We start from the raw sequence: 12,794 nt of genomic DNA on the forward strand, positions 1-12,794 counted from the left end.
TTAGGGGGGGCTGTCCAGGCAGTCCCAAAACTGTCACATGCACTCTCCTGAGGTGAGAGACTCTTGACACACTCACTAAGGTGAGAGAAAATGGCTGCCACTGCACACATGGTGCATGTACAGAAGTCACATCTCAATGTCTGCAGGGCTCTGTCTGGTGGCTTACTCGGGGAGTGGAGGCATAATTGTCTGGGTTGTTAGTGAGCACTCCAGTTGTGCTGTGATGGGAATGTTTTCGACAGCTTTCAGACACTTGGCACTAATGATGTTCTGCATGCCCTGCGGACAGCTGGGAGTTTTTATTTCTTCTCCCTCCAATCAGTGTGTTGAACAATTTTACCAGCAGCCACGCAAACTCGTAGAAACATGCCAGTTCAGCCAGATTGCTGCTGCTTGGGCTAAACAGTGATGTGCTAAAAAGAAAGTAGTTGTTGTAGGTGCTTATTGTATCATGTTGAACCATCTTAAAAGTGCTATCTAAACATGTAAAGTTTACTACAATCTAATTCATAAAATGAGAACAGCCAATCAGACACAGATATTATATCAATATCAGTTAGTCCAGGTGGCAGTCCTAAAGAAGCAAATTTAATCTCTGTCATTTTGAAGTAGGGAAGCTTATGATAGGTGAAAGCCTAGTTAGAGCCAGTCAGACAGAGCGGACAGGAGGAACGAATCAATGAGCACCAGAGGCTCCCTGAGGGCCAGCGTAGAGGAGGGGAGGGTTACTGTAAATCAATTGTCAGCCAATTCATTTCCATTGATAGCATCAGAATAATGACATGTCGTAATAAAATGGTAATCAGGGCCTTGAGCTGCGGGCAGTGGAGAGTCATTTGGCAATCTGAGCAGAAGGGAAAGTGGCAGTGGCCCATATTCTCCACTCTTGCATTGCTGAACATGTGTGCACTTATTCATGTTTGTGCATCGGCAGTATTTGCTCGATAGGACGTGTCATTTGTTTGTGTTGTGGCTGGATAAGTGTGTGTGTGTCATAGAGGGTGTGTAACTCGCTGCTGTGCTAGTGTGCATCAGGGACATTGCACGTGCTACACAGTCTCTGATTTAATCCCCGAGATATGCAACCCAACGACAGCGGCAGATGGCTCGGTGAGCAGATTAAAATCTCAACAGCTTACCTTGCGCCAACCCAAACAGACGCACTTTAAGTAAGAGAAGCTGAGACAATTACCGCACATTTCCAAGCAGAGCGGAGGGGGAAAAAAATTAGTTTGGCACTTAAAGAACCACAGACACCCTAGACCCCTCCAATCAATGTCAGAGGAAAGCGATATTAAAACCACGGGTCATAGCTCAGGTCAAACCTCATGAATCAGCATAACTGGATGACATGAGTGTAATGAGTGCGTGAGGGAAGACAGTAATAAGCTGGAGATTGTTTGGTCAGAACGTGAGTGGTAAGACAAACCTCCTTTAGCCTTGCTTTATTGTTGTGGTGGGTGATGAAATGTGAGGCAGATTAATGTTAAGCCAGTTGACTAGTAGCTCCTTTCCACTACAGGAACCCATAAGCAAGGCTTCTCATAACATCACATAAGACGTTGGTACTGATGGCACTTGTATAGTTGTAATCCCATAAACAGGAGAACAGTGGACAACAAAAACAGAACCCAGGACAATGGCTACATGCAATGTTAAGTTACCTTTCAGTATTTGGAAAAGGGCTACAGGCACACTCCCTCCAGGATGGTAAGGTATTGGACTCTCATCTACACTGACAACGACAAGTTTCGGCAATCAGAAATTACCGCATACTGCATCAGAAAACACAAAAAGAATGGAACTAAACCGGCACTCTTCCTCATTATGCCAGGTTCATTTCCTGTGAATGTAGAAAGATGAAGAAGACTACCATTCAGCTGCCAGGATCAGTGCCCTACTTCCACCAATAAAATGTGCACGCACAATTGATGTGTGTCTCCAGAGCCAACCACTACCATCATCATGTCAGCAATTTCAGAGAGCAGGGAGATACCAGTCAATGCCAGTCATCCCAGCTCACCCATGATCTGTGAGTCAAACTTTGTGGCCTCGAATATGGATGCTACCCATCCAATCCATCCTCCAGTCTTACATTATAAGGGGACAGCACAATTTTTAACCCTTTTTAACAGAAAATTAGCAGATTTTTTAAATGCAGATAAACCCTCTGAGAAGAGGCGGTTGACTCCTTTCCTACAGTGCCAATGCATAGACAAGTGTCAGTGATCTGCCTCCTTATTTCCTCTTCCACTCCATTCAGGAGAAGCTCTCTCACCTTGCTGTCTTGTCATTGTTGCATCTTGCATGATATTAAGAACAAAATCACTGTTGCACAATGTAGGCTGTTAAAAAATCCAAAAGTAATGTAGAAGAAGCATCACACCGGAAAAAGGGGCGAAAATTAGCGTGTCCATCAGTTTCTTATGTTTCTATCACCTATCTGAGCTACAGGAGATACTTACCTGTGACTACTGCAGAGTCATTTGACCCGGGACTGAATGCACCCTTTCCCACTTAGGACAAAAATCAGATGTTAGTGGGTGTAAGTGGGTTTTTTGTCCAGTGTAAAAAGGTGGTTGGACTTTTAAGTCTGCTTATAGTGGGAACTCAACGTAGCTTTGACCCAGATATTTTACTCAGTCAAACCATAGGGGCAATAGGCTGATAAATAAGCTAGATTAAATGAAGTTGTAAACCGAGTAATGGGGAATGGGTGAAGCGTTGAATGTTCCTGGTGTAGACTGCAGTTGTATAAGAGTAAAAGGACTGCAGTCCCATTGAAGTCGTCCAAAGGGCAGGTTGGGCAGGGTGAAGTTGGGGTTGTGTTGTTCCATGCTCTTAGAGGGGACAGTGGTGTCTGTTGCAGGAGTTCACCAAGAGGTGAGCAAGCAGACCCATGCCATAAACAAGTCTGAAGTTTATAGCCACTATTTGGGTTTGTTGTTCCGCCGCATTCTGGCCCTGACGGCTCACGGGGAGGGGGGGGGAGAGAGAGAGAGAGCAAGGATGCCATATAAAAACAAAGGGGAGCGTAGAAAAAAAACCATGTGGCTCACAGGGAGGCCAACTGGCCACTAAAATTCGGGGTCATTCTGAGAGCAGCTTCAGGTCAAACTCCTCAGGTCAGACTTGGCTGCCATCTTGGTTTTGGTTCTTACTCTGACTGCAAATAACTCTACAGTCTGTCACAGTGTGTCATTTAGTCTCCAACAACACACACATCTGCACACCTCTAACAAAACAAGAACAAGTAGTGTGAAGGACCGTCCTGTAGCTTCTAGAAAGAAAAAAAAAGACGATTTGGAAGGGAAAAGAAAAAGGAAGAAAAACAGATGAGAGGATGTTCGGCTACATGTGTAAGCGTTAGTGTGTGTATGTGTTTGGATGTAGGGGTAGCAGTTGCTCTCCTTTTCTCTCTTTCTTAATTAAAAGATTGGTTTTACAGTGTGTGCCCGAGGGGAGCCTGCTGCACTGCAAACAGATTCTGAAGCAAGGCAGCTATGAGGGAAACAAGGTGCAGTTAGATGCTTTCGAATACTCTTCCTTGCACACTTGCAGCAAAAATGTTCTGTACAGTACCGCAAGACGTGAGTCATAGCAGAACCTTTATATGGTACCGTGAAGCAGGAGTTCTCAAACTTCCCAGTAAAGCCAGCAATACAAATTAGATCAGACTGAATCTTAGAAATCCAAAGCTGTGAAATAGATTTGCATCACTTGACTCACTTTAACGACTGAAGCACCCTTGAAGGACCATGTTTTTTTTCCAGGTGTGAACCTTTATTAGCAGGTGATGAAAGTTAAATGAAAAGCCAGGTTGGAATGCAAAACACATTAATAACCCGGAACAATTTGCTGTATGTTCTTCAACTCTTGTTGTTGCCACAGAAACCTAGGAATTTGTGTGTGTGCCTCCAGATTCTGTCTAAAGCTTTGTTTATGCTTGTGCGAGACACCATGGCGCGGGTCTCCGCAGATGGCATGTGTATTTGAATCATTTAAAAGTTAATTGGCCGGCTTTTAAAATCCTAGAGACATATTAATAATAAACATGAATTCATTATTTTACTACTTAATTCATGTTATTTGCTTTTGTGGCAGTCTACAGTCTACATTTTAACTTTTGTAGTCAATAAAATGAAAAAAAAAAACGTAATCATCCATCTTCAAATGAAAAGCCCTTAGGTTCACGGCCACGCGATGACGTCACTTTTTGGCTAGCATCACTGAGTCCAGCATAAACAAAGCTAAAGGAGGCTGGAATGGCAGACTGACTGTTGTCTCATCAATTAAGGTCTGCTTAGTGGAGTGTGTGAACTGCTGTGCCTTCCTTAGAAGCTATACACTCAAACACAGACACACACCTGGGTCAACAGCCAGGTCCCTGTGACCAGCAGACAGCTCGTAAGTGTTCCATTCTCTGATTCTCTGACTACACATCTACTTCCATATTGTAATGACAGATAATAAGGCTAACAATTATTATTACGGTCCTTGAATAAAAAGATCTGTGTCAGGAATGTCAGTGGAGTGAAACCCAAGAAAATTAGGACAGACAGATAGACAGATAGATAGACAGATAGACAGATAGACAGATAGATAGATAGATAGATAGATAGATAGATAGATAGATAGATAGATAGATGCTGTGTCACTGGGGTCAAGGCAGCCATCCATGGATGTACAGTAGGAGACACTTGCAACTCGCTGGCAGTGAACGGTGGATGGCAGGCAGGAGAACCAGAACTGTCGCTGTGGCAACCGGTAAACCCATGGCTTTTGTGGAGAAGTGTAGACTAAACTGTTGATACAGAGTCAAAGCAGACCCCGGTGTGACTGATCCTCCATGACCTCACACACACACACACACACACACACACACACACACACACACACACACACACACACACACACACACACACACACACACACACACACACACACACACACACACACACACACACACACACACACACACACACAGCAGAGAGCAGGGATCACTGTGACCTGCCAGAAACAAGCTGTACACTGTTGTTGTTTTTTTCGGTCAGAGTGACATCTGTTTGCTTGTGGATTTGGCTAGACTTTCAGTGTGTGTGAATGTGTGTCCATGGAATGTGTGTGTGTGTGTGTGTGTGCTGAACACACACACACACACACACACACACACACACACACACACACACACACACACACACACACACACACACACACACACACACACACACCAACAGCATGAGTAGAAGGGTAAAGAGACTGCGAGTGACTCACCTCGCCTGTTTGCAGACAGGCAACACTAGCCATTAGAAGTGTGAATATGAAAGTGTGTCTGTGTGTGTGTGTGTGTGTGTGTGTGTGTGTGTGTGTGTGTGTGTTCACCAACTTGCATTTCTGTGCCTCTGTGTGCCAATATATGCTGACTACCTTACTTCTGGACTCTGGAGTAACTGTCTCTCCACTGTGTGTGCCACACGCACACAAAAATGTGTGTGCGCTGGCAGGGTTTGTCTGTGGGAGTTCTTTTACTGCAGGTGAGCTGCATACCACGAGCTAAGCTGTAGATAGATGGACTGAACAGACAAGCAGATACGGGCATGAGACACACACCCACACACACACACACACACACACACACACACACACACACACACACACAGATGTGGAATGATGAACAAAGAGATTTGATGCAGCTGTCTATACAGCAGACTGAAAAAAGAGCACTTTGATTTAGTCTAAACATTCATTTTTGCACACCCTTACAACACACACACACCCACATATACATACCAATCAAGGAAATGGCAGAGTAGTAGCAGCAGCCTCGCACCCACAGCTGACCTTTCACTCACTTCAATCTATTAAATAAAATGGACCCCATCAATCCAGCTTTGACACTGCTAACATACCTCATCTCTCACTCACACACAGACACACATTATCAATCACATGTCAGCGTGCGCTAATGCACCTCATCTTTCATTCATGGAAAGGAAATGGCATGAATAAGCAACGGCTCTGTCCATGCTGAAATGTGGGATTAGCAGTGTTAACTGAACTGAACCTCGCACTGTATCTGAATGGACTGCAGGCAGCAGAGTGAAGCAATTACAGCACAATTTCCACTCAGTGGAAGTGTCTGCATGATGCTGCAAGTGTTAGTTTCTAGGGTCGTACTAATGTGATTGCTTGATTCCAGATCGGTAGTCTACAAACGGGGATGGATAACTTCTGAAATTGTTTAATACAAGTGTAATACCTGCAATTCAGGTGGCGATAGACACTTTTTAAAATTTCCTGCCAAAGTTCCTAAATGTAAGAGTAATAGGAATAACAGGAATCGGAGCAATTATTTGATGCCAGTTTTCGGAAAATGACACGTTTTAATACTTGGTCCCCCAAAGTTATTGAGGTATGAAACCAAGTCCAACAGCAGAGTAGTTGGTGGATGGAAAATAAGTCTATGTGCTGTCTTGACAAAGCGCTCCGGGATGCTTTCGCTTTCGTTCCTGCATAGCAGTTGTACTGCTGGGATAAGTCCTTTCCAATTTGCAGAGCTCACAGGACACCACACTGTTGGGTCCCACGCTTAAGATGATGGTGGTCGAGGTTTTTTAGCTGCAGCTTGTTCTCCAGGGGAATACATGCTTTGACCCGGTGCACAGACATGTTATGAAAATCATCATATTTCCATTGATGAGTCTCCCTAGCCCTTTTCACTTTAGTACCTACATTATATAATGAGCAAATAAAAAAGGAAAAGGAATTCATCTGATTCACTCCCTCCATTGGGTGAATAATTTCATTTTGCATTATGCAGTGGCTCATGAAATGATTCTAATAATATTTCTGTTACAAGTCTGTTCTGTTATCAGTTATTGGCAGCTTTATTTTCCAAGCCTCTACAAACTCTTGTCTGTCAAACCTTCTTGCTTTTGTTGTTTAAAAAACAAAAAGTGCAACTTGAGAGACAGGACTTTTTCTTAGCTCCATTCTCCTCTTGACTCCATTTTTCACAAAAGAGTCTTCGCGTCAGTGTTTTGGTCTACTGCACATATACTGTCTGTCTGTCGTGTCTTTCTCTCTGTGATTCCACACCCTCCGAATTCTTGGAATCGAGTTTCCCTCGTTATCCCATCGCCCCCCCACCCCCCGTCCCTGCACATGCTTTCTTTTTCTTTTTTATTCCTTGTACTAGTCAAGTCTGGCAGGGCCTCTGTTTTTCTCCATAGAAACCGACATAACAGAGCGACGCAGCCAAGCTCAGGCTCAGCAAACAGAGACCAAATAAAATCCATCATTCAGTTGGTGTGTGCGAAAGCCTTTTTTCTTTTCCCCTCTCTCTCCTTGAGGCACTCACGCCTTTTTTTAGAGCAGTTCCAGCAGGACAAGGAGGGTGGTGGGCTCGAACAAAGTTTTGAACATAGACGTCATTCGGCACGTCGCCTGCAGAAGGCAATAAGCATTACAACGTGCAAGAATAATAATCCACAAATGCATGAAGGAACCATTTAAATGCTTCCAAAACATTACAAAACCTGCACATGGAATAATATTCCAGACTATATAACATCTTCAGTTACTTGTTTTTTATGATAATGTTATTCATGACTACATCACCTGGTGCGACATGACATTATGTGCTGCAACATTTATGATGTAATTTGACAATCATCATCAAATCTTCCAGACTGGCTGCTACAGAGTGATCTCGTACAAATAACTCAACAAACGCGCTTTAAAACTGCAGCGCTGCACCTTCTCAGCACATAAACACAACCTACCAATATGATCCTATTCTTATGACGTAATCCCCTAAAATGTCGGATATTTGTTTTAGTTATGTAAGCCCTCGGCCCCTCCAAACCCTCCACTGGGTCTGCCAGATGGAACAAATGACGAATCTCAGACTTTTGGTGTTTTCTGGCCAGGGAATCAGGGGAGGGCTGACTTCCAAGCCATTCCCTAAGACGCAAACTGTTCAATGAAACCCACACATATCAGAGAGTGTCTGAATCTGTGGAAAACAACAGCAGATAAAAGAGGCGAGTGCGCACGATGTGGTGGGGCTCTGCCTTAGTTCCTTTCTCACTGTTAAGTGGGGAGGCACATGCAATAATGCCAGTGTAACCATCAAATTATTGCAGATTATTGTAAGCTGCCAAAAGCTTTGGGAGCTGCAGGTTTCCCAAAGCCAACTGTAAGACTTTTTAAGACCTCATTAATGCTAGATGGGATTGAATTTAAGACCAATTTGAGAACAAAATGGAAGAAACAAAGCTGATGAAATATGGCTTTCTGGCAATGTATGCGCTGGCGGATGTTTTTGGAAGTTTTGGCACTGACAAATGGATTTCCAAACAACCAAAAACCAGAATAAGTAGCTGCTGGTCACTAGGCAGCTTGTACTAAAGTCAAAAAAGCAACATATCATTACATGCTGAAAAATAAGACCATTAATTAGATGAAAACTATTCAAGGAACCATGGATACCCTAGAACATTACAAGTATTTACTGCATCTTTGGGAATTCTCTGGCAATCTGCACTTTGAAAGCCAAGTCTCACAAATAATGTGACACACAAAAACACACAAATTCATCAGGCAGTGTCAGTGTCAGCTGACACTGGCCAGCACCAGGCCAATCGGCCAGCCGTCTGTCACTCTGGACAATCAGCTCTGCTGCCCTTAGCCAACCCCACGGTCCTCTGGGATATCTGGTCTGGGAGAGTGGGAGAACAGAGAGGGAAAAGGAGGGAGGGCGAGCACCGATTGCAGCTATAAGAAAAGTGTACGTGACACAGAGACAAGAGCCAGAGAGACAGTCTCTAGCAGAAGACGTCACAGACTCTCTATCAGCCGTCTCTGGACTCTGTCAGCTGTCTGTTAGCGTCTCCCTTTTACTCTCTTTACATGTCCTTTAACCTCGATCGCTCAAGTGCCATCTCTTTGTCTTGTCTGTCAATTGCCCAAAAACCCTGCAGCTATTATTACTTACTAACAAAACGTGAAAAAACAGGAGCAAAAAGTTTGTTGCTACTGCTTCCTTACACAAATTATTATTATTATTATGTTAGATTGTATACTCCAAAGTGACCCAAGTACAAGGTCTTTTCTCTTGTCCAGACACCTCCCACCCTCCTCATTTCCCCATCCTCTGCAACCATGACACTGTTACATAATTGCATTTGGTAAACTATGTGACACCCCCCTACCTCCTCCTCCCCCCTCGAATCTCACATCACACTCATCTGTTATGTCTGAGGCAGAGGAGACGAGATTCCCAGACAGACTTTATCACAGTCTGTTTTGTTACTGTGCCGTGGAACACACAGTTACTTTTATCTGCTCCTTCACAAGAAAAAAAGGGGAAAATTCCTCCCAATAAAAGATTGAATTTTGCGGGCTGTCATTTCAATGCTGAGAAACTCCAGATAAAGTCACCCGGCTGTAATCTTCATTTTATCAGTTAGGCACAATACTGCACAACTTTTCGCAGCGGGCCATATGTGTGTTTGTGTGCAGTTTCCTCTCAGTGAGCTCATTGTTTTTGAGCTTTATCGGTGCTGGGGAATTGGCTGGCCTTCTGCTGTGGGTACAAATGCTAATGCTCATGTTGGTGACACAATGTAAGACTTCATAGGCAACACTGGACAGCACACGCCTCAGCAACCTCATAAAGGATGCTACACATGAAAACTCAACACCCCCGTTTAATATACAGACTAGAGCTTTAATGATCGATTTGTTGATTGACAGAAAATTAATCAGCAACCAGTTTGATAATTGATTAATTGTTGAAGAAGAAAACATTCTTCTGATGTTAAGCTGATTGAATTAATGGAATATGTCCACTATAATATAATACACTCTCAGTTTTCTTGAGGGCTAGCATCTAACTGCTAGAATTAAGCTTAAATGATACTTTCCATGTTTATGTAGCCATTAGGTAAGGTTTGCGAGGCAGGCACAAAGTTGCGAGATCACATGAGAATCCATCTTGCCAGGCGGCAATCTGTGGTCAAACTACAGTGGTTTGGACCAAGTACTACAGGGCAGCTACAGGGGCTGGGGGCTAGGTGTGAGAAAACATTAAACTACAATGGCGGCTGCTAAGAGATTAGCATAGATGCCGTTGGCATCGGTTCTATCAGACCTAGAGAGTATTCCTTCATTGAAAGAAGAACTCCACTGAAGGCTTTTCAGCAATGGTGGTTGTCAATTGTATAATGATTACCTGTCATTGATCCACTTTGGCCGCAGGTAGTGGATATAAGCAGGGTTGATGGTTTGGTGGCAGTCCTGTCTGAATGCTATGGGTACTACTGCCATTGTACACTCAAATAAACAGTCCTGTGGGTTTTTTTAGGCTTCTTTGTACTATTTCTGACCTCTTTTGTTCAGTTTGACATAAGGTCTGGAAGTTGCAGCAATGGCACCAAAATGTCAAGCTTTCGGGGGGCTAATTCGCCCACTGGGACACCTCGAAAGGTTGTGAACAGAGGGGAAAGAACTTAAGTTGGAGAGCAGAAAGACAGAACATCTGTCTTTCTCTTAGAGGACAAGGGAAATAAAAGTGTTGTGTCCAGAGTCCAGAATGTACCAGTTGGAACTGGCAGGCCTGGAGATTTTCCACAAGCTGCACTTCCCTGAGAGGTCTCCCTCTTTCCTCTCTCTCCCTAACTCTTCTTTTCCTCTTCATTGTACAGTCTCATCATTTTCCCAAGACAACACATGAAGATAAGTCTTTCATATACACACACAAAACTATATATATATATATATTTTTTAAAAAATGGAGAGAGGGGGAAAAGGGAATGGGATGTATGAAGCCAATGTGGTAGCCAAAAGAGGAAATTTCCTCCACGTCCCCAGTCCCTTTATTTTGTCCTGTCACGTGGGAGGGAGACTACAGTTTTGTACCAGAAAGGGGAAAGTAGGAAGAAAAAAAAAAACCGAGGCAGAAAATATCCCAACGAAAAGAGGAAGGGGGAGGGAAGAAGAAAGGCACAAGAAAAATAAAAAAATGTATCAAGAGCTGAGGAAGGCAGGAAGCTGCCTGTGGGCTTAAGTGCAGAGAAATTAACATCAAACTGTCTTAGCTCCGCTGCTCGCCACAAACAATGGCCCAGCCTCTTCCCGGCGTCTACACTGCCTATAAAAATTAAACATTTAAAAAGGAAGGGAAAGTTGCTCTTCTCACCGCTGCCGTCAAGGTGAAACCACATACCGGTTCGAACTTCACAAACAATATGTTAATACCAAGGTCTAAAATTAAAATGTAAAATGTGCAGGCAGGCGTGCTCACAACTGCAGATAAGCGCTATGGACCACAAATAGATGTGGTGAATTAGAAGGAAGCTAAGGTGCTAATGGACCAAGACTAATAAGGGCACTTAAGTCAATTAGGGGGAGTACAACTATCATCCCTCAACTGGCTTCATCCCTCCATTTGTCTAGTTTTATGTTCCCCTTGTAAAGCCAATCCTTAACTGGATTAGTCATGAAAAATTACTTCCAACACTTGTATAGTGTAGGACTGTGTTTCAGCAATAAAGAATTAACACATACATGTATGTGTGTGCAATGGCATCAAAAAGGCCTGTCAACCACGGCAAACACACTGAAAAAAGGCTGTTGCTTTGCTCACAACCACCATATGACCACACGCACTGAGCCTAGGTTTATGCAACCACGGTTGGATGTGAAAGTGAGTCAGTGTGTAGAACAAAGTCCCCCAACGTGATCTGACTCAATCCCTCCTAGGCACTGGTGGGGGGGTGGGGGCTTAAGTAGGCAACCCAACACTGGCGAGTCTGCACTGGCCGTAGTGAGCAGTGACGCCGATCGATTTCATTGCGTAGATTAGATTTGGGGAGTGCACTGGGATGGAGCTGATGGTGCTCTGAGTGAGGGGGGTGGCAATCATCAGGCGCCTAGTTGGTCTTTTGGAGTCTGCCACAGCCAACACACACACACACAGAGAACAGGGGGGGGCAATATCAAGGCCGGCTGGGGGTGCAGTTAGGCAGCTGTTAGCGTTTCAGAAAAAATTAGCACCAGGTTCAACTGTAAACAATGAGCTCATTCTCTCTGCTAGAGCGCAACACACCACATCTGTTTTGGAACAAGCAGTCTTATTCAAGGCCCACACTGAGGTAATCCACTCCCACTGTAAAAATCAAACTGGGAAAAGCACTTGAGAGGACCTCAAAGTCATGTCATGTCCTGAAACGTTGTGAGTGATATTTCTAACATGCATGACTAGCATGTATACTTCACCTTACAAAGGGACCAGAATAGAGATAAAGATTAATATTAATAAAGGCTATGTATGGAAGACTTACTGTCTGAGGGGGGAAATGATCGGACGCATCGGCTCGACCAACTTCAGATGTTTCAGTTACATCATATGGGAATGAGGGTATAAACAAGCATCCTACCAGAAAATACAGCTACCCTCAGCTCTAAAATCACCAACAAGGTGTTGCAGATCCACAAAAACTAAAGCAAACTTTAAAAACATCACCTTGATAGCTTTCAATGAGTCTGCACTGTTCAAGTCAAGTCAGCATTTCTTTAATCCATTAAAATTGACCGATTTACTGAAAAATTGATTGATTGAATTAACATTGATAAGCATTTTGCAACACACCAATGCTTTAAAATGGACTTCCTGCCTTTCAAAATATCCAATATTGGCGTTTTCTGATGAGCTGCCTCTACTGACGAGGCATTTACCAGTGCCTCGCAAAACCAGTCTGCTACTGCTATTTTTTAGGTTTAGGAGTTAT

The 12,794-nt window shown here is 43.6% G+C and overlaps 1 protein-coding gene across 1 annotated transcript in view; it reads right to left on the reverse strand.

The window, feature by feature from the left end:
• The window catches only part of skia (v-ski avian sarcoma viral oncogene homolog a), a 76,245-nt gene that overhangs the window by 24,055 nt on the left and 39,396 nt on the right, over window positions 1–12,794 (reverse strand). The gene's annotated exons all lie outside the window — the stretch shown is intronic.

This window comes from Dicentrarchus labrax, unplaced genomic scaffold (assembly GCF_905237075.1).
Source record: "Dicentrarchus labrax unplaced genomic scaffold, dlabrax2021, whole genome shotgun sequence".
In the NCBI taxonomy this organism is placed as follows: Eukaryota; Metazoa; Chordata; class Actinopteri; family Moronidae; genus Dicentrarchus; species Dicentrarchus labrax.